The sequence below is a fragment of the Ranitomeya variabilis genome, chromosome 4 (genome assembly GCF_051348905.1).
Source record: "Ranitomeya variabilis isolate aRanVar5 chromosome 4, aRanVar5.hap1, whole genome shotgun sequence".
Classification (NCBI taxonomy): Eukaryota; Metazoa; Chordata; class Amphibia; order Anura; family Dendrobatidae; genus Ranitomeya; species Ranitomeya variabilis.
This window is the reverse complement of record NC_135235.1, coordinates 468,008,514-468,028,846: the sequence shown is the minus strand read 5'-3', so window position 1 is coordinate 468,028,846 and position 20,333 is coordinate 468,008,514.

Genomic DNA, 20,333 nt, shown 5'->3' with positions numbered 1-20,333 from the left:
GGACTACCACCCCGGTCGCCCTTGTTTCATATGCATATACAGTAGACACATCTACTGTTCAGATAAGCTGACAATTTTGGTGGGAGTATAATGAAGTGTCACCCAACTTGGGCTCCCAGACTCTGGTACAACGATGCTAAAACATATCAAATTAATAATTTTAAGAAAAGAAGATTTAAGTGAGACGTAGTCGTCACTCTTATCTGAATGTGTGAAGTTTCTTTTTGTTTTTTCATTATACAAAATCATTTACCCCCGGTTTTGCTCTCCCTCCGGCCGCCGAGCCTCTCTCCGAGAGAATGGACCTGGTCCTTAAATCCTGGTCTCCTCGGAGATCTAACGTGTCAGGCGGCCGTGTGAACAGCAATCTCGGACTTTCTAGATTTTCACAAGCATGACCCCATGGCCATCCCATACCAATGGGAGGCTTTGAAAGGAGTTATACGGGGAGTATTTATACAACAGGGCCCGACTGAAGAGAGAGAGGGAGACTAACATTGTAGGTTTGTTGACTCGTATCCAAACTCTGGAGTTGGATCATAGACGGACTAGAGATGCTGGGGTGCTGGCTGATCTCCGGGCACGCTGTGAGTTGAGTGTCTTGTTGGACACGACGTTGGCACGACAGAGGGACCGCTTTCATAAATTTCTGTACAAGTACTCTGATAAACCTGGGAGAGCTCTAGCGAGGTTTTTGCACTCCCGTGCCCCCACCACTTATATCCATACCATGAGGTCTGCTACGGGTGAACTGGTCCATTTTCCTAAGGAGATTGTGGACTCATTCAGAGCATATTATGACTCTCTCTCTACAATTTAAGCGACCAGTTGTCTGATATGTCCCCTTCCGAGTTCCAAACACTGGTAGATGACTACATCCGGGACACTGAGCTCCCGCCTATGTCGGTGGAGGAGTCTGAGGCCCTGGAGAGTCCTCTCGGAACAGGAGTTTTTAGACACAATAAAATCTTTGGCTAATGGTAAAAGCCCTGGTCCTGACGGATTCTCCGCCGCCTTCTATAAGTTATATGCGAATTCCCTGGTCCCCTTCATGACCAAACTGTTTAACTCCATCTCGGCCAGCTGCCCCTTTGCCCCCCAAACGCTGATGGCCACAATCACCGTGATTCCTAATCCGGGAGAAGATCCCCTATTGTGTGCAAGCTATAGGCCCATATCCCTCATTAATGTGGATGTGAAGGTGTTCGCGCAAGTGTTAGCTGGTAGACTGAACCCTATTCTCCCTGGGTCCATCCATAGTGATCAGGTGGGCTTTGTGCCGCACAGGGAGGCCAAGAATAATGTGATGAAGACGTTGCTTCTGACCTCGTACATGTGCACAGGAAAGGTACCAGCATGCTTGTTATCTATTGACGCTGAGAAGGCGTTTGATTGCCTAGGCTGGACCTTTCTACGTGCCTCCCTGAAGCAACTGGGAGTGGGACCTAACATGTTGGAGAGGATTTTTGCTCTGTATCACAGGCCTACGGCCCGTCTTAGAGTGAATGGCACCTTTTCCCCGCCCATTGACATAAGAAACGGGACCCGTCAGGGCTGCCCCCTTTCCTCCTTACTTTATATCCTTGCGATGGAGCATCTGGCAGTGGCAATATGGAAGACACCTGATATTGGGGGTCTGCGGATTGGCCAACATGAGTTTAAGATATCCCTGTATGCGGATGGTTTATTGCTGTACATTATCAACCCGACCGTGGCTTTTCCTGTACTCCTTCGAGAGTTCCGTAGGTTCGGGGAGGTTTCAAACTTTAAAGTCAACTACTCCAAGACGGAGGCACTCAATATCTCCCTGCCTGATGATCTAGTCTCTCAGCTCCAGGCGTCCTTCTCTGTTAAGTGGAAGACTGACGCCTTAAAATATTTAGGAGTCTTAATACCTGCTGACATTAGCACAACATATGCTCTGAACTACGTCCCGCTCCTGCAGAAAACTATCTTGGACCTTAAACTGTATGGCAGACCTCAGCTATCTTGGTTCGGACTGGTGGGAGTGGTCAAAATGGATATTTTACCCCGATTCCTCTATCCCTTTCCGACTGCTCCAGTGCAGGTTCCGGATTGCTTTTTCAGGCGCCTGCAGTCGGCCATCAATAGCTTTATTTGGGGAACTAAGAAGCCGCGGACTCGATTTTCAGTGTTAGTGAGACCCAAGACTAAAGGGGGGGGTAGGCCTTCCTGATTTTAAACGTTATTATCAGGCGGTCTTGCTCTCTAGGATTGTCGACTGGAGGTTCAGTGATGCTCATAAACAGTGGGCGCTCCTGGAGAAACTTTTATCGCCCTCTTTTTTTTACTGGCTGCCTTGGCTGGGGGGGACCGGACGCCCACCTGTGTCGAGTTTTGCTCCACTCACACAGATTGTTTTGAGGTTTTGGGATAGATCCTATGTGAAATTACGCCTGACCTCCCGATTGAGCAGACTGAGTCCCCTTTTTGACAATCCGGCCTTTCCCCCAGAAATGAATAGATCTACGTATCTGTGTTGGTCACGACTTGACGGGGTGGGACTGGGTCAGGTGAAGGATAAGCTTGCGGGGCTCTCCGGCGTGTGGGGGTTACGAGGTTCTGATCTTACAACACCGCTGTCCTGGCTAGAGTTTCTGCAATTACGGAGCTTTCTTTCCAATGTGCCGATGGGGGCGCTGACGCCATTTGAGTCCCTAATGCTCCCTACCGAGGGTCCCTCCCACGTGGTTTTGGTGCTCTATGGCCTGGTCTTGAATTCACTTCCCCCTACTACGCTTGGATTTATGGAGGCTTGGGAGAGGGACCTGGGGATCACCTTTTCTGAGGCGGATAGTCTGAAAATCTTCACTCTTGCACATAAGATGACGATGTCCAGTCAGGCGCAGGAGAGGAATTATAAATTACTGACACGCTGGTATAGGTGTCCCACCCTTCTCCACAGGATTAACCCGGAGATCTCGGACGCCTGCTGGAGATGTGGCTCCGCCACGGGCTCTATGCTTCATGTTTGGTGGTCCTGTGGTCCCCTGCAACCCTTCTGGAACTCAGTTTTCGATGCCTTTCACTTGATGACTGGGGTCCGCCACAAGCCCTCCCCCCAAATGGCCCTATTGTCCCTGATACCCAGTTCGATAGCTTCCGTTAAAAAGGGGATCCTGAGATTTTGCCTAATAGCTGCCAGGGCAGTTATTCCCCGACATTGGAGGTCCACTGAGGTCCCCTCCACGGAGGAATGGATAGCTGAAATGGATAGATTACATTGTCTGGAGTCACTGGTGGCGGGTGATGGTGATGCTGCATATGACCAGGGACGCACATGGTTCCTCTGGCAATCCTTCAAGGAGAGCACAGGGTTCCTGACTTGGCTGCGTACATACTCATAATTCTCAATACGTGGGCGTGTACATTGCTGGGTCTCCCCTACCCCCCCTCCTCTCTCTCCTTTCTCCCCTTCTTCCCCATTCCCCCCCTTTCTTTTTCTCTTTCTTTCCATTTCTCCTATCTCTACAATTGCTTTTCTTACAGGTTCAGTATTCTGTATATAAGGTCCCATACCTCCCAACCGTCCCGATTTCAGCGGGACAGTCCCGCTTTGGCACCGGGGTCCCGCTGTCCCGCTTCGGGCATTTAAAATCCCGAATTTGCGGCTGCCGGTGAAGCCCCGCCCACTTCCGGGACGTAGAGACGATTAGGACTAGTCCCGCACTCCGGGCGGGGTCAGTGACGTAAGCGGCCGGCATGATCACACTCTGCAGCCTTTGTTTAGTAAATCTGGGCCAGGAGATCGGGGAAGGAGGGACCAGCTGCGTGCGCGGCGCCGACTCCAGCCTGGTGTCTCCCCCACCACGCACCGCAACGCGCATGCGCGGGAATCTGTGGTACCCGATGCTGAGGCGCAGAGTCTGGTCCTTGTGTCACTCGGAGGCGGCAGCGGCGTGTGAGGGGGAGGGAGGCGGTCATCATTACCGGCACACACTGGCATGCATTGTGTATGGCGGATAAGGGGCGGCAGGGAGAAGCCTGCAAACCAGATAGTGCAGTGTGTCCATGCACCTCTCCATCCACAGGTAGCACTGTAACACCTCTAACAGTGCCAGCCAGCACCCTCCTAGTGCCAACCTGGCTGTGGGTGTGTGTGTGTGATGGCTGGGTGTGTGTGTGATGGCTGGGTGTGTGTGTGATGGCTGGGTGTGTGTGTGTGTGATGGCTGGGTGTGTGTGTGTGATGGCTGGGTGTGTGTGTGTGATGGCTGGGTGTGTGTGTGTGATGGCTGCGTGTGTGTGATGGCTGGGTGTGTGTGTGTGATGGCTGCGTGTGTGTGTGTGATGGCTGCGTGTGTGTGTGTGTGATGGCTGCGTGTGTGTGTGTGATGACTGCGTGTGTGTGTGTGATGACTGCGTGTGTGTGTGATGGGTGTGTGTGTGAAGGCTGCGTATGTGATGCATTTGTGTCAAAGCTGCATGTGTTTGTGAGCTGCGTTTGTGATGCTGCGTGTGTATGTGTGATACTGTGTGTGTGATGCTGCATGTGTGTGAGCTGCGTGCGTGTGTGAGCTGTGTGTGTGCTGCGTGTGTGTGGGCCGTGTGTGTGAGCTGTGTGCGTGTGCATGTGTGTGTGAGCTGCGTGCCTGTATGTCATTATACAGTATGGAGAACTGTGGCCATTATACAGTATGGAGCATCATGTGCGGTCATTATACAGTATGCAGCATCATGTGCGGTCATTATACAGTATGGAGCATCATGTGTGGTCATTATACAGTATGAAGCATCATGTGCACCCAGCATACAGTATGGAGCATCATGTGTGGTCATCATACAGTATGGAGCATCATGTGCGGTCATTATACAGTATGGAGCGTCATGTGCGGCCATTATACGGTATGGAGCATCATGTGGGGCCATTATACGGTATGCATGCCGTCATTATACAGTATGGAGCGTCATGTGTGTTCATTATACAGTATGGAGCGTCATGTGTGGCAATTATACTGTATGGGGCATCATGTGCGGTCATTATACAGTATGGAGCGTCATGTGTGGCAATTATACAGTATGGGGCATCATGTGCGGTCATTATACAGTATGGAGCATCATGTGCGGTCATTATACAGTATGGAGCATCATGTGCGGCCATTATACAGTATGGAGCATCATGTGCAGTCATTATACAATATGGAGCATCATGTGCAGCCAGTATACAGTATGCAGCATCATGTGCGGTCAATATACAATACGGAGCATCATGTGCGGTCATTATACAGTATGGAGCATCATGTGCGGTCATTATACAGTATGGGGCATCATGTGCGGCCATTATACAGTATGGAGCATCATGTGCGGTCATTATACAGTATGGAGCATCATGTGCGGCCATTATACAGTATGGAGCATCATGTGCGGTCATTATACAGTATGGAGCGTCATGTGTGGCCATTATACAGTATGGGGCATCATGTGCAGTCATTATACAATATGGAGCATCATGTGCAGCCAGTATACAGTATGCAGCATCATGTGCGGTCAATATACAATACGGAGCATCATGTGCGGTCATTATACAGTATGGAGCATCATGTGTGGCCATTATACAGTATGGAGCGTCATGTGTGGCCATTATACAGTATGGGGCATCATGTGTGGTCATTATACGGTCTGGAGCATCATGTGCAGTCATTATACAGTATGGAGCATCATGTGCGGCCATTATACGGTATGGGGCATCATGTGCGGTCATTATACAGTATGGAGCATCATGTGCGGTCATTATACAGTATGGAGCATCATGTGCGGTCATTATACAGTATGGAGCATCATGTGCGGTCATTATACAGTATGGAGCGTCATGTGCGGCCATTATACAGTATGGAGCGTCATGTGTGGCCATTATACAGTATGGAGCGTCATGTGTGGCCATTATACAGTATGGAGCGTCATGTGCGGTCATTATACAGTATGGAGCACTGTGTGGCCATATTTTTTTGTTTATAACTATTGTATATGAAACAGTGTGATCAGCAGTGCTAAATGGGTGTAGTTGGGACGTGGATATGGGTGTGACTAATTATGAATGGGTGTGGTCAGAGGCGTGGCCTAAAATTTGCCGCGGCGCGCTTCGCGCGCCGCTAACTTTGTCCCTCTTTCCCATCTTCAAAAGTTGGGAGGTATGAAGGTCCATGTCCCGAGGTGATTCTTAAGATGAGAAGCATGTATCCTTTATGTGCCAGAGTCCTTGTTCAACTACACTTGTGCTGCGTTCTCAGGGGCGTAATGTATAGCTCTGGACATTGTAATGATTCTTTTTATTGTTTTTCCTGTTTAAAATTTCAATAAATATATTTACTAAAAAAAAAAAAAACTCATTTACATTATTACAATTCATGTGGTGATCAGTGAAGATGTCAGGCCATTTGTCATTTTCATCATCTCTACTCTATGGATGAAAGCATCACACGTAACTTCATTGTGAACGTTATTCCTCTGGCTGCCTCCAATCTGCCAGGGCTAGACAATGAGTGCAGATTGCTGCTTTCCTGCCTGCCAGCTGGCCAGGGTGGTCTCTGAGTGACAAGAGGGCTTTGACATATGACCTCATAGTTGTGGAACTCTATCAGATCACTCATCAGCAGGGTCAGCCATCTATCCTTTGAAAACAAGCAAATTAAGTTGTTTCTCATAGACCGGAATTAAGAGTTTTCCCGTAAATGAGGAGTAGGGTCATTCTGAGCTACAATTTGTCTATTTGGGTAGAAGGGATCTAATGAGACATTGATTTTTCTCATATCTAAAAACACTAAGACTTTAATCAGATTTTCACCTGTGATATTCTAGTATGAAAAAAATATATAAAATTAAATATGTAAACTGTAAATCTCTGCACAGAGAGCAATGTGTGCTGTCCGTGTGTTTTCAAAGACCTATAGACTTGTATGGGTAATTTTGATTCAAGACTCAAAAATGGACATATCTCCGTGATTATTTTTTTGCAGAGACACGGTCCACAAAATAGCCTAGATGTGAATAGAATTATGGATTTTAAAGTCTCTTTCATCAAATATCCATGAATCATGGTCCGAGTACAGCCAGGTCTTTAAACTAATGAGGCTCTTGAGTTCTCATCAGGAGGCCCTCAGCCATAATCATAAACCGTGTTTCATTGATATGTTCTTACTGTGGTTTTCACGGCTAACACAATTGTTCATTGTAATCTGTTAACCTATTCACATCTCCATTTTTTTTGTGGACCGCGTTTCCGCAAAAAAAAATCAGACATCCATTTTTGATACAAGTCATGGAATAAAATTACCCACACAAGTCTATGGGTTTGTAAAAATCACAAACAGCACACGGATGACATCAGGGTTCTGTGCGTGATTAACATTGTACTGGGATAGGAGAAGCTTAGCTATTTATTTATTTTTTTCATACATGAAGATCTCTGATTAAATACTGATGATAAATTTGAGTCCTTGATCAAAAAATTGTACTAATGGTTATGTGTTGTATCCATAAAAATCACGATTAGAACATGTATGTGACTCTCGGACGTATGAATGAGGCCTTAGAAAAATATATTGAAAGGTGGAATTCAGACCATTTAATATTCTGGTATGCCACAGTTACACATGAGAAGATCACATTAATGATGCATCACAGACCGCCACTGATATCCAGAATTCTGTACACAATATCCTGATTCAAGGATTGGTGTTACTGAAAATCTGAGATTTTTACAATTTAAGAGTATTTTCTGGTTTCAATTTTCTTTTATGGCCATCAGGTTGCATTAGGGGAAATATTATAATCTTAAGTTACCCGCAGTCCATAGCTCCAGGTGATGACTCTTCTACTCTGCTTCAGTCCTCTGTTGACAGACTGCAGTGCTGATGTCACAACTACAGCTCACTAACCGCTGCATCCAGCAAGCCCATGGTCAGTCGTAACTATAGAGTACCACTATGCTTGCAGGTATTTACTGTTTTGTGATTTTTTTTTTAGTGGGGTTAGGGGGGAGTAAGGAGGTGATGACCAATTCCTTTTAAAGATGAAAACCCTTAAGGTTTTAGCAGTGATTTGAGATTGCTTGTATGTATCAGAACGTCATGTAGCCTGGATTATCTAGGGGTTGTTTGGTTAAAGGGTTTGCCCACAAATTCTCATAATCAAAAAAGTGTAAAATTGCAAAGTACATGTAAATGAAATCAACTTTTAAAGTTATACTATTAAAAATCCTATTTGTTCTGCCTATTTTACCAGCAATCACTGCCTGCAGCTATCAGAGATGCCCAGTTTAAAAGGAAAGGAGTGCAGCGCTTGCAATTTTTATGCTATAGAGCTTACAAGTGCTGCACTGATGCCGGCAAAACCTCTGGATATTGCCAGTTTCAGTACCCCTGTGTTCCTCCTATGCTGCAGACTGGCAGCACACCAATGCAACCGACCCAAACTGTTGTTATTATTATTATTTATTTATATAGCACCATTGATTCCATGGTGCTGTACATGAGAAGGGGTTACATACAAGTTACAGATATCACTAACAGTAAACAAACTAACAATGACAGACTGATTATGGGGAAGGAGACAGTAGGTTGGGGGTTGCAGGAGCTTCGGTGTTGGTTAGGCGGTAGCTTCGGTAGTGATGAGGAGGCAGCGGGGTCAGTGCAGGCTGTAGGCTTTCCTGAAGAGATGGGTTTTCAGGTTCCGTCTGAAGGACCTGAATGTGGTTGATAGTCGCACGTGTTGGGGTAGAGAGTTCCAGAGGATGGGGATATTCGGGAGAAGTCTTGGAGGCGATTGGATGAGGAGCGAATAAGTGTGGAGAAGAGAAGGAGGTCTTGGGAGGACCAGAGATTACGTGAGGGAAGATATCGGGAGATTAGTTCAGAGATATATGGAGGAGACAGGTTATGGATGGCTTTGTAGGTCAGTATTAGTAATTTGAACTGGATACGCTGAGGGAATGGGAGCCAGTGAAGAGATTTGCAGAGGGGTGAAGCGGAGGAGTATCGAGGAGAGAGGTGGATTAGTCGGGCAGCAGAGTTAAGGATGGACTGGAGAGGTGCAAGGGTGTTAGCAGGGAGGCCGCAGAAAAGGATGTTGCAGTAGTCAAGGCGGGAGATGATGAGGGCATGCACAAGCATTTTAGTAGATTGAAGGTTGAGGAAAGGACGGATTCTGGAGATATTTCTGAGCTGGAGGCGACAGGAGGTGGAAAGAGCTTGGATGTGCGGTTTGAAGGACAGGGCAGAGTCAAAGGTTACTCCGAGGCAGCGGACTGCCGGTACGTTAATCAATATCCCAATGACCGGGGTAAGAAGAAGCTCCTGCATACTTATAATGAGAATAACTCATTAAAGAGGATATCCTAACTAACTGTTATGACCATCGGTTCGAGAAAATCAGCTGAATCCTACCCTGTGTCTGACCATTTCTTAAAAGGGACCTCTGGGACTTCGTAAAAAAAAAGTGCCTAATAGGGTTGAGCGACTTTCATTTTTTTAAGATCGAGTCGGGTTTTGTGAAACCCGACTTTGTCCAGAGTCGAGTCGAGTGCAGTCGGCCGATTATCGCTGAAAGTCGGGGATCGACCGAAACACGAAACCCAATGCAAGTCAATGGGGAAGCATAGTCGGCAGTGAGTGGAGGCCAGGAAAACACCTACAGTGCCCATTTTAATGCCAAAAACATCCATTCTTGTTTCTGAAGCTTGTCAATCTTAATTAACTTTATAATAATAGTTGGGCATTGGAAATTGGGGGTCATTTGGCAAAAGTTGTGGGGGGAGTAGGGCTGGCTCAAGTTTTTCGTGGGCCCAGGAAACGCGAACTACGTCACGGCGGTGGAGCAGGGAGAGGTAAGTATTTCAACGTTGCAAGTGCTGTGATCCTGAGCAAGCAGGGGGGGCCCACTCGTTCGCATTGGCACTGGCACAGGGCCCCTCAAAGTACGGCGGTGTGTTTGCATGGCGGGGGCGCCTCCCACCAGCAGCGACACTTTTGCGTACTCTGAGGGGCCCTGTGCCAGTGACGTCGCCAACGAATATGCCCCCCCCACCTGATGAAGGAACCTGCACTTTCATCTGCACCTTCCTCTTTGTCCCTGTGTAAGGTGGTATAACATGCGGGAAGGGGAACCTTACTTTCAGCAGGGTCAGATTCTGGCTGTGTAGAGTGCAAGGGGAATGTAGTGGTCTAGGTCAATGTACCAGCAGACTCATCTAGCAGTGGCTGGGCAATGGGCAGGATGAAGAGGAAACAGATATAGGGCCAAAGAATAAAGTAGGCTAAATGCAGTTCAAAATTGGTAACAGGACTAAACAGGCGGCATTGCTTTGTTCAGTGGAGTAGCAAACCCAAGAGCAGCAGACACTGTTTCAAGGGCCCAACCACACTAGTAGGCCAAATGCAGTTTAATATCTGATAGTATAGGCCGAAAGCCAGAAGGTAGAAGCTCAGCTTTATTCAGTTGAAGACAACACCAGGCAGGGGCAGACACCGTTAGTAGGCCGGAACCACCAATTTTTTAAAAAACAGCAGTTAATCAGAGCCAGAAGGTAGAAGCTCAGCTTTATTCAGTTGAGGGCAACACCAGGGAGGGGCAGACACCGTTAGTAGGCCGGAACCACCAATTTTTTAAAAAACAGCAGTTAATCAGAGCCAGAAGGTAGAAGCTCAGCTTTATTCAGTTGAGGGCAACACCAGGGAGGGGCAGACACCGTTAGTAGGCCGGAACCACCAATTTTTTAAAAAACAGCAGTTAATCAGAGCCAGAAGGTAGAAGCTCAGCTTTATTCAGTTGAGGACAACACCAGGCAGGGGCAGACACCGTTAGTAGGCCGGAACCACCAATTTTTTAAAAAACAGCAGTTAATCAGAGCCAGAAGGTAGAAGCTCAGCTGTATTCAGTTGAGGACAACTTGAATTAGGGACTGCAGACAGACTTAGCAGGCTGTCCCCTGTGTGGACCATGCATCCAATACATTAACCCATTGCGCCACAAAGGACACGTAACCTTCCGTGGCCATGCCTACAGGTCCATGTGTCTGTTGTCAGGTGTACCTTTGGACTCACAGATTGACAGAATGCAAGGACAATGCGGTCTTTAACATGCTGGTGGAGGGGTGGGATGGCTTTTCTCGCAAAAGAATTGTCAACTGGGTAGCTCATAGCGTGGTACAGCGTAGTCCATCATGGCTTTATTAATATTAAAAAAAATAAAAAAATAGGCTCTATGCACTGTAAATTAGGTTCCAGGGGTACACGGGCAGCAGTGGTCTGGTCAGTGGAGGCCTAGTGGAAGGAGGGACCGCAGACAGGCTTCGAAGGCCTAACACAATAAAATGGGCTGGCTGTAGGCACTTTATAATTGTTTCCAGGGGTACACGGGCAGCAGTGGTCTGGTCAGTGGAGGCCTAGTGGAAGGAGGGACCGCAGACAGGCTTCGAAGGCCTAACACAATAAAATGGGCTGGCTGTAGGCACTTTATAATTGTTTCCAGGGGTACACGGGCAGCAGTGGTCTGGTCAACGGAGGCCGATTGTAATGAGTGTCTGCCAGTTAGTAGTCAAAAACAACAATTAAATGTGAATGTCTCGCATTAAAACAAAACAAAAACACTAAAGGGTGCAATCATTAGGTTCAGGGGTGGGATCCTCTGCGTTGTTTCAGACCTACTATTTTAGCGCAAAGTATTTACTGTGGTAAATAGAGGACACTGCCCCTGACTATGTTAAGTACCATCATACATGTCAACACAATGGTATTGTCAGTGGCAGGTATGGAAGGATGTCAGTGCATAGACTAAACATTGGTAGAAGTGTGAGAGATAACTGTGGAAGTGGTAGAGCAATGTTTGACCTGGGGGTGGGTGAACTCTCTTGTGGCCGGCGGTACAGGCCCAGGGCCCCTCATGTTACAACAGTGTGTCTGACGTTGGGTGCGCACCACCACCACCAGAGACACTTTATTGTACTATGAGGGACCCAGTAGCAATGCCGTCGACCAAAAGCAAGCACACCCACCTCTTCAGACAAACAGCAGTCTCACGGGTGCTTGCGCCAAGTCGCGATACCATGGCCTCGTGTGGGGAGTTTGGCCATTTAGGGAGGTGTAAACATGTCGTATGCTGGACAATCAGCTGCAGAAAATTAGACATTAGAAAAGTAATTCACAGTAGTCCACAGGCAAGAGCTTTTCATAGGAAAGCTAGGTGTCGGCCGGGCAAGGTGGGGCAAAAGATTTCGAAATCCAGTTGTGGTTCATTTTAATGAATGTTAGATTGTCAACATTTTGGGTAGCCAGACGAGTCCTTTTTTCGGTTAATATTGAACCTGCAGCACTGAATACTCTTTCTGATAGGACACTTGCTGCCGGGCAAGCAAGCTCCTGCAATGCATATTCTGCCAATTCTGGCCAGGTGTCTAATTTTGATGCCCAGTAATCAAATGGGAATGACGGTTGAGGGATAACATCGATAAGGGATGAAAAATAGTTAGTAACCATACTGGACAAATGTTGTCGCCTGTCACTTTCAATTGATGCAGCAGTACCTGTCCTGTCTGCGGTCATAGCAAAATCACTCCACAACCTGGTCAGAAAACCCCTCTGTCCAACGCCACTTCTGATGTGTGTACCCCTAACACTCCTAGTCTGCTGCCCCCTGGAGCTCGTGTGAGAACGATCACGTGCGCTGTGTGCTGGGAATGCCTGAAGCAAACGGTCAACAAGAGTTGATTGTTTGGTTGCTAATATTAGTTCCAAGTTCTCATGTGGCATAATATTTTGCAATTTGCCTTTATAGCGTGGATCGAGGAGGCAGGCCAACCAGTAATCGTCATCGTTCATCATTTTCGTAATGCGTGTGTCCCTTTTTAGGATACGTAAGGCATAATCCGCCATGTGGGCCAAAGTTCCAGTTGTCAAATCTCCGGTTGTGATTGGTTGAGGGGCAGTTTCAGGCAAATCTACGTCACTTGTGTCCCTCAAAAAACCAGAACCCGGCCTTGCCACGCAACCAATTTCCAGTGCCCCCGGGAAAGCTTCCGCATTAAAAATATACTCATCCCCATCATCCTCCTCGTCCTCCACCTCCTCTTCGCCCGCTACCTCGTCCTGTACACTGCCCTGACCAGACAATGGCTGACTGTCATCAAGGCTTTCCTCTTCCTCTGGTGCAGACGCCTGATCCTTTATGTGCGTCAAACTTTGCATCAGCAGACGCATTAGGGGGATGCTCATGCTTATTATGGCGTTGTCTGCACTAACCAGCCGTGTGCATTCCTCAAAACACTGAAGGACTTGACACATGTCTTGTATCTTCGACCACTGCACACCTGACAACTCCATGTCTGCCATCCTACTGCCTGCCCGTGTATGTGTATCCTCCCACAAAAACATAACAGCCCGCCTCTGTTGGCACAGTCTCTGAAGCATGTGCAGAGTTGAGTTCCACCTTGTTGCAACGTCTATGATTAGGCGATGCTGGGGAAGGTTCAAAGACCGCTGATAGGTCTGCATACGGCTGGAGTGTACATGCGAACGTTGGATATGTGAGCAAATTCCACGCACTTTGAGGAGCAGGTCGGAGAACCCAGGATAAGTTTTCAATAAGCACTACACCACCAGGTTTAAGGTGTGAGCCAGGCAAGGAATGTGTTTCAGTTGGGAAAGGGAGATGGCAGCCATGAAATTCCTTCCGTTATCACTCACTACCTTGCCTGCCTCAAGATCTACTGTGCCCAGCCACGACTGCATTTCTTGTTGCAAGAACTCGGACAGAACTTCCGCGGTGTGTCTGTTGTCGCCAAAACACTTCATAGCCAATACAGCCTGCTGACGCTTGCCAGTAGCTGGCCCATAATGGGACAACTGGTGTGCAACAGTGTCATCTGCCGATGGAGTGGTTGGCCGACTGCGGTCTGTGGAAGAGCTGTAGCTTCTGCAGGAGGATGAGGAGGAGGGGGTGCGAACGCCTACAGCCAACTGTCCCGAAATTGATGTCCCCTGTGGACCCTGCATCCACCACATTCACCCAGTGTGCCGTGATGGACACATAACGTCCCTGGCCATGCCTACTGGTCCATGCATCTGTAGTCAGGTGCACCTTTGTACTCACAGATTGCCTGAGTGCATGGACGATGCGCTGTTTAACATGCTGGTGCAGGGCTGGGATGGCTTTTCTGGAAAAAAAGTGTCGACTGGGTAGCTCGTATCGTGGTTCAGCGTACTCCATCAGGGCTTTGAAAGCTTCGCTTTCAACTAACCGGTAGGGCATCATCTCTAACGAGATTAGTCTAGCTATGTGGGCGTTAAAACCCTGTGTACGCGGATGCGAGGATAAGTACTTCCTTTTTCTAACCAGAGTCTCATGTAGGGTGAGCTGGACTGGAGAGCTGGAGATCGTGGAACTTTCTGGTGTGTCGGTGTACATGGCAGACTGAGAGACGGTTGGAGACGGTATTGTTTCCGCCGGTGCCCTAGATGCAATATTTCCTCCTACAAAACTGGTGATTCCCTGACCCTGACTGCTTTTGGCTGGCAAAGAAACCTGCACAGATACTGCCGGTGGTGCGGAAAATGGTGGCCTTACAGTGACGGAAGGGATGTTGCATTGCTGACTAGCTTCATTGGCCGAGGGTGCTACAACCTTAAGGGACGTTTGGTAGTTAGTCCAGGCTTGAAAATGCATGGTGGTTAAGTGTCTATGCATGCAACTAGTATTTAGACTTTTCAGATTCTGACCTCTGCTTAAGCTAGTTGAACATTTTTGACAGATGACTTTGCGCTGATCAATTGGATGTTGTTTAAAAAAATGCCAGACTGCACTCTTCCTAGCATCGGATCCCTTTTCAGGGATTGCAGACTGAGCTTTAACCGGATGGCCACGCTGTCCTCCAACAGGTTTTGGCTTTGACACGCGTTTTGGGCCAGATACGGGCCCGGCAGATGGAACCTGTTGCGATGTTGATGCCTGCTGCGGCCCCTCCTCCACCTCCGCTTCTGAACTACTGCCGCCTGCACCCTGTTCCCCCAATGGCTGCCAATCGGGGTCAACAACAGGGTCATCTATTACCTCCTCTTCGAGCTCGTGTGCAACTTCGTCTGTGTCACTGTGTCGGTCGGTGGTATAGCGTTCGTGGCGGGGCAACATAGTCTCATCAGGGTCTGATTGTGGATCAGTACCCTGAGAGGGCAATGTGGTGGTCTGAGTCAAAGGAGCAGCATAGTACTCTGGCTGTGGCTGTGCATCAGTGCACTCCATGTCAGAATCTACTTGTAATGGGCATGGCCTGTTAAGTGTTTCACTTTCTAAGCCAGGGACGGTATGTGTAAAGAGCTCCATGGAGTAACCCGTTGTGTCGCCTGCTGCATCCTTCTCTCTTGTTGTAGTTTTTGCTGAAGAGGACAAGGAAGCGACTTGTCCCTGACCGTGAACATCCACAAGCGACGCGCTGCTTTTACATTTACCAGTTTCAGAAGAGGAGGCAAAAGAGCTAGAGGCTGAGTCTGCAATGTAAGCCAAAACTTGCTGTTGCTGCTCCGCCTTTAAAAGCGGTTTTCGTACTCCCAGAAAAGAGAGCTTTCTAGGCCTTGTTTAGCCAGACGACGAAACTGGCTCCACAGCTCCAGACTTAGGTGGAATATTTTTATCCCCATGACCACCTGATGCTCCACTACCACTACCATCATTACCAGCTGACAATGAACGCCCACGACGACCTCTTGCACCAGACTTCCTCATTGTTTTAAAATCTTAACCAAAGTAACTTTATTTGTTGCTGTCACACAACTTACACGGTGAGCTGTAACTTCAGTATGATTTCAATATCCCTTAACAGGTTGGTGAGACCACAAGGAAAATCAGGCACAATGTTACACACTCTGTTTTCTGTGGCACCAAATCACAGAGATGCCACACACGCAGGACTGTCACTCAAGCACAAATGTCAATATTAATCTCCCACTGTTTTCTTTTTTTTTTTCTTTTTCAGGGAGACTTTAGAAACAAAATAATAAAAAATAAATAGGCTTTCTATGGCCCACTGAGTGAGAGATGGCACACACAGGAGTCAGGAGTGGCACACAAGCAGAAAGGGCAATATTAATCCCCCACTGATTGATGTAGTGATTTTTTTTCAGGTAGATTTTAGAACCCAAATCAAGCAAAAAAATTAATAGGCTTTCTATGGCCCACTGAGTGAGAGATGGCACACACGGGAGTCAGGAGTGGCACACAAGCCCTGACTGAGGCCAATATTTTTCTCCCACTGATTGATGTAGTGTTTTTTTTTCAGGTAGATTTTAGAACCCAAATCAAGCAAAAAAATTAATAGGCTTTCTATGGCCCACTGAGTGAGAGATGGCACACACAGGAGTCAGGAGTGGCACACAAGCAGAAAGGGCAATATTAATCTCCCACTGTTTTATTTTATTTTTTTCTTTTTCAGGGAGACTTTAGAAACCAAATAATAAAAAATAAATAGGCTTTCTATGGCCCTCTGAGTGAGAGATGGCACACACAGGAGTCAGGAGTGGCACACAAGCAGAAAGGGCAATATTAATCTCCCACTGTTTTATATATTTTTTTCTTTTTCAGGGAGACTTTAGAAACAAAATAATAAAAAATAAATAGGCTTTCTATGGCCCACTGAGTGAGAGATGGCACACACAGGAGTCAAGAGTGGCACACAAGCAGAAAGGGCAATATTAATCTCCCACTGATTGATGTAGTGGTTTTTTTTCAGGTAGATTTTAGAACCCAAATCAAGCAAAAAAATTAATAGGCTTTCTATGGCCCACTGAGTGAGAGATGGCACACACAGGAGTCAGGAGTGGCACACAAGCCCTGACTGAGGCCAATATTTTTCTCCCACTGATTGATGTAGTGTTTTTTTTTTCAGGTAGATTTTAGAACCCAAATCAAGCAAAAAAATTAATAGGCTTTCTATGGCCCACTGAGTGAGAGATGGCACACACAGGAGTCAGGAGTGGCACACAAGCCCTGACCGAGGCCAATATTTTTCTCCCACTGATTGATGTAGTGTTTTTTTTTCAGGTAGATTTTAGAACCCAAATCAAGCAAAAAAATTAATAGGCTTTCTATGGCCCACTGAGTGAGAGATGGCACACACAGGAGTCAGGAGTGGCACACAAGCCCTGACTGAGGCCAATATTTTTCTCCCACTGATTGATGTAGTGTTTTTTTTCAGGTAGATTTTAGAACCCAAATCAAGCAAAAAAATTAATAGGCTTTCTATGGCCCACTGAGTGAGAGATGGCACACACAGGAGTCAGGAGTGGCACACAAGCAGAAAGGGCAATATTAATCTCCCACTGTTTTATTTTTTTTTTCTTTTTCAGGGAGACTTTAGAAACCAAATAATAAAAAATAAATAGGCTTTCTATGGCCCACTGAGTGAGAGATGGCACACACAGGAGTCAGGAGTGGCACACAAGCAGAAAGGACAATATTAATCTCCCACTGTTTTATTTTTTTTTTCTTTTTCAGGGAGACTTTAGAAACCAAATAATAAAAAATAAATAGGCTTTCTATGGCCCACTGAGTGAGAGATGGCACACACAGGAGTCAGGAGTGGCACACAAGCAGAAAGGGCAATATTAATCTCCCACTGTTTTATATTTTTTTTCTTTTTCAGGGAGACTTTAGAAACAAAATAATAAAAAATAAATAGGCTTTCTATGGCCCACTGAGTGAGAGATGGCACACACAGGAGTCAGGAGTGGCACACAAGCAGAAAGGGCAATATTAATCTCCCACTGATTGATGTAGTGTTTTTTTTCAGGTAGATTTTAGAACCCAAATCAAGCAAAAAAATTAATAGGCTTTCTATGGCCCACTGAGTGAGAGATGGCACACACAGGAGTCAGGAGTGGCACACAAGCCCTGACTGAGGCCAATATTTTTCTCCCACTGATTGATGTAGTGTTTTTTTTTTCAGGTAGATTTTAGAACCCAAATCAAGCAAAAAAATTAATAGGCTTTCTATGGCCCACTGAGTGAGAGATGGCACACACAGGAGTCAGGAGTGGCACACAAGCCCTGACCGAGGCCAATATTTTTCTCCCACTGATTGATGTAGTGTTTTTTTTCAGGTAGATTTTAGAACCCAAATCAAGCAAAAAAATTAATAGGCTTTCTATGGCCCACTGAGTGAGAGATGGCACACACAGGAGTCAGGAGTGGCACACAAGCCCTGACTGAGGCCAATATTTTTCTCCCACTGATTGATGTAGTGTTTTTTTTTCAGGTAGATTTTAGAACCCAAATCAAGCAAAAAAATTAATAGGCTTTCTATGGCCCACTGAGTGAGAGATGGCACACACAGGAGTCAGGAGTGGCACACAAGCAGAAAGGGCAATATTAATCTCCCACTGTTTTCTTTTTTTTTTCTTTTTCAGGGAGACTTTAGAAACCAAATAATAAAAAATAAATAGGCTTTCTATGGCCCACTGAGTGAGAGATGGCACACACAGGAGTCAGGAGTGGCACACAAGCAGAAAGGGCAATATTAATCTCCCACTGTTTTATATTTTTTTTCTTTTTCAGGGAGACTTTAGAAACAAAATAAAAAATAAATAGGCTTTCTATGGCCCACTGAGTGAGAGATGGCACACACAGGAGTCAGGAGTGGCACACAAGCAGAAAGGGCAATATTAATCTCCCACTGATTGATGTAGTGTTTTTTTTTCAGGTAGATTTTAGAACCCAAATCAAGCAAAAAAATTAATAGGCTTTCTATGGCCCACTGAGTGAGAGATGGCACACACAGGAGTCAGGAGTGGCACACAAGCCCTGACTGAGGCCAATATTTTTCTCCCACTGATTGATGTAGTGTTTTTTTTTTTCAGGTAGATTTTAGAACCCAAATCAAGCAAAAAAATTAGTAGGCTTTCTATGGCCCACTGAGTGAGAGATGGCACACACAGGAGTCAGGAGTGGCACACAAGCCCTGACTGAGGCCAATATTTTTCTCCCACTGATTGATGTAGTGTTTTTTTTCAGGTAGATTTTAGAACCCAAATCAAGCAAAAAAATTAATAGGCTTTCTATGGCCCACTGAGTGAGAGATGGCACACACAGGAGTCAGGAGTGGCACACAAGCAGAAAGGGCAATATTAATCTCCCACTGTTTTCTTTTTTTTTTTCTTTTTCAGGGAGACTTTAGACACCAAATAATAAAAAATAAATAGGCTTTCTATGGCCCACTGAGTGAGAGATGGCACACACAGGAGTCAGGAGTGGCACACAAGCAGAAAGGGCAATATTAATCTCCCACTGTTTTATTTTTTTTTTCTTTTTCAGGGAGACTTTAGAAACAAAATAATAAAAAATAAATAGGCTTTCTATGGCCCACTGAGTGAGAGATGGCACACACAGGAGTCAGGAGTGGCACACAAGCAGAAAGGGCAATATTAATCTCCCACTGATTGATGTAGTGTTTTTTTTTCAGGTAGATTTTAGAACCCAAATCAAGCAAAAAAATTAATAGGCTTTCTATGGCCCACTGAGTGAGAGATGGCACACACAGGAGTCAGGAGTGGCACACAAGCCCTGACTGAGGCCAATATTTTTCTCCCACTGATTGATGTAGTGTTTTTTTTTCCAGGTAGATTTTAGAACCCAAATCAAGCAAAAAAATTAATAGGCTTTCTATGGCCCACTGAGTGAGAGATGGCACACACAGGAGTCAGGAGTGGCACACAAGCAGAAAGGGCAATATTAATCTCCCACTGTTTTCTTTTTTTTTTTCTTTTTCAGGGAGACTTTAGAAACCAAATAATAAAAAATAAATAGGCTTTCTATGGCCCACTGAGTGAGAGATGGCACACACAGGAGTCAGGAGTGGCACACAAGCAGAAAGGGCAATATTAATCTCCCACTGTTTTATTTTTTTTTTCTTTTTCAGGGAGACTTTAGAAACAAAATAATAAAAAATAAATAGGCTTTCTATGGCCCACTGAGTGAGAGATGGCACACACAGGAGTCAGGAGTGGCACACAAGCAGAAAGGGCAATATTAATCTCCCACTGTTTTATTTTTTTTTTCTTTTTCAGGGAGACTTTAGAAACAAAATAATAAAAAATAAATAGGCTTTCTATGGCCCACTGACTGAGAGATGGCACACACAGGAGTCAGGAGTGGCACACAAGCAGAAAGGGCAATATTAATCTCCCACTGATTGATGTAGTGATTTTTTTTCAGGTAGATTTTAGAACCCAAATCAAGCAAAAAAATTAATAGGCTTTCTATGGCCCACTGAGTGAGAGATGGCACACACAGGGATGGCACTCTAGCAGAAATGCCAATCTTAATCTCCCACAAAAAAAA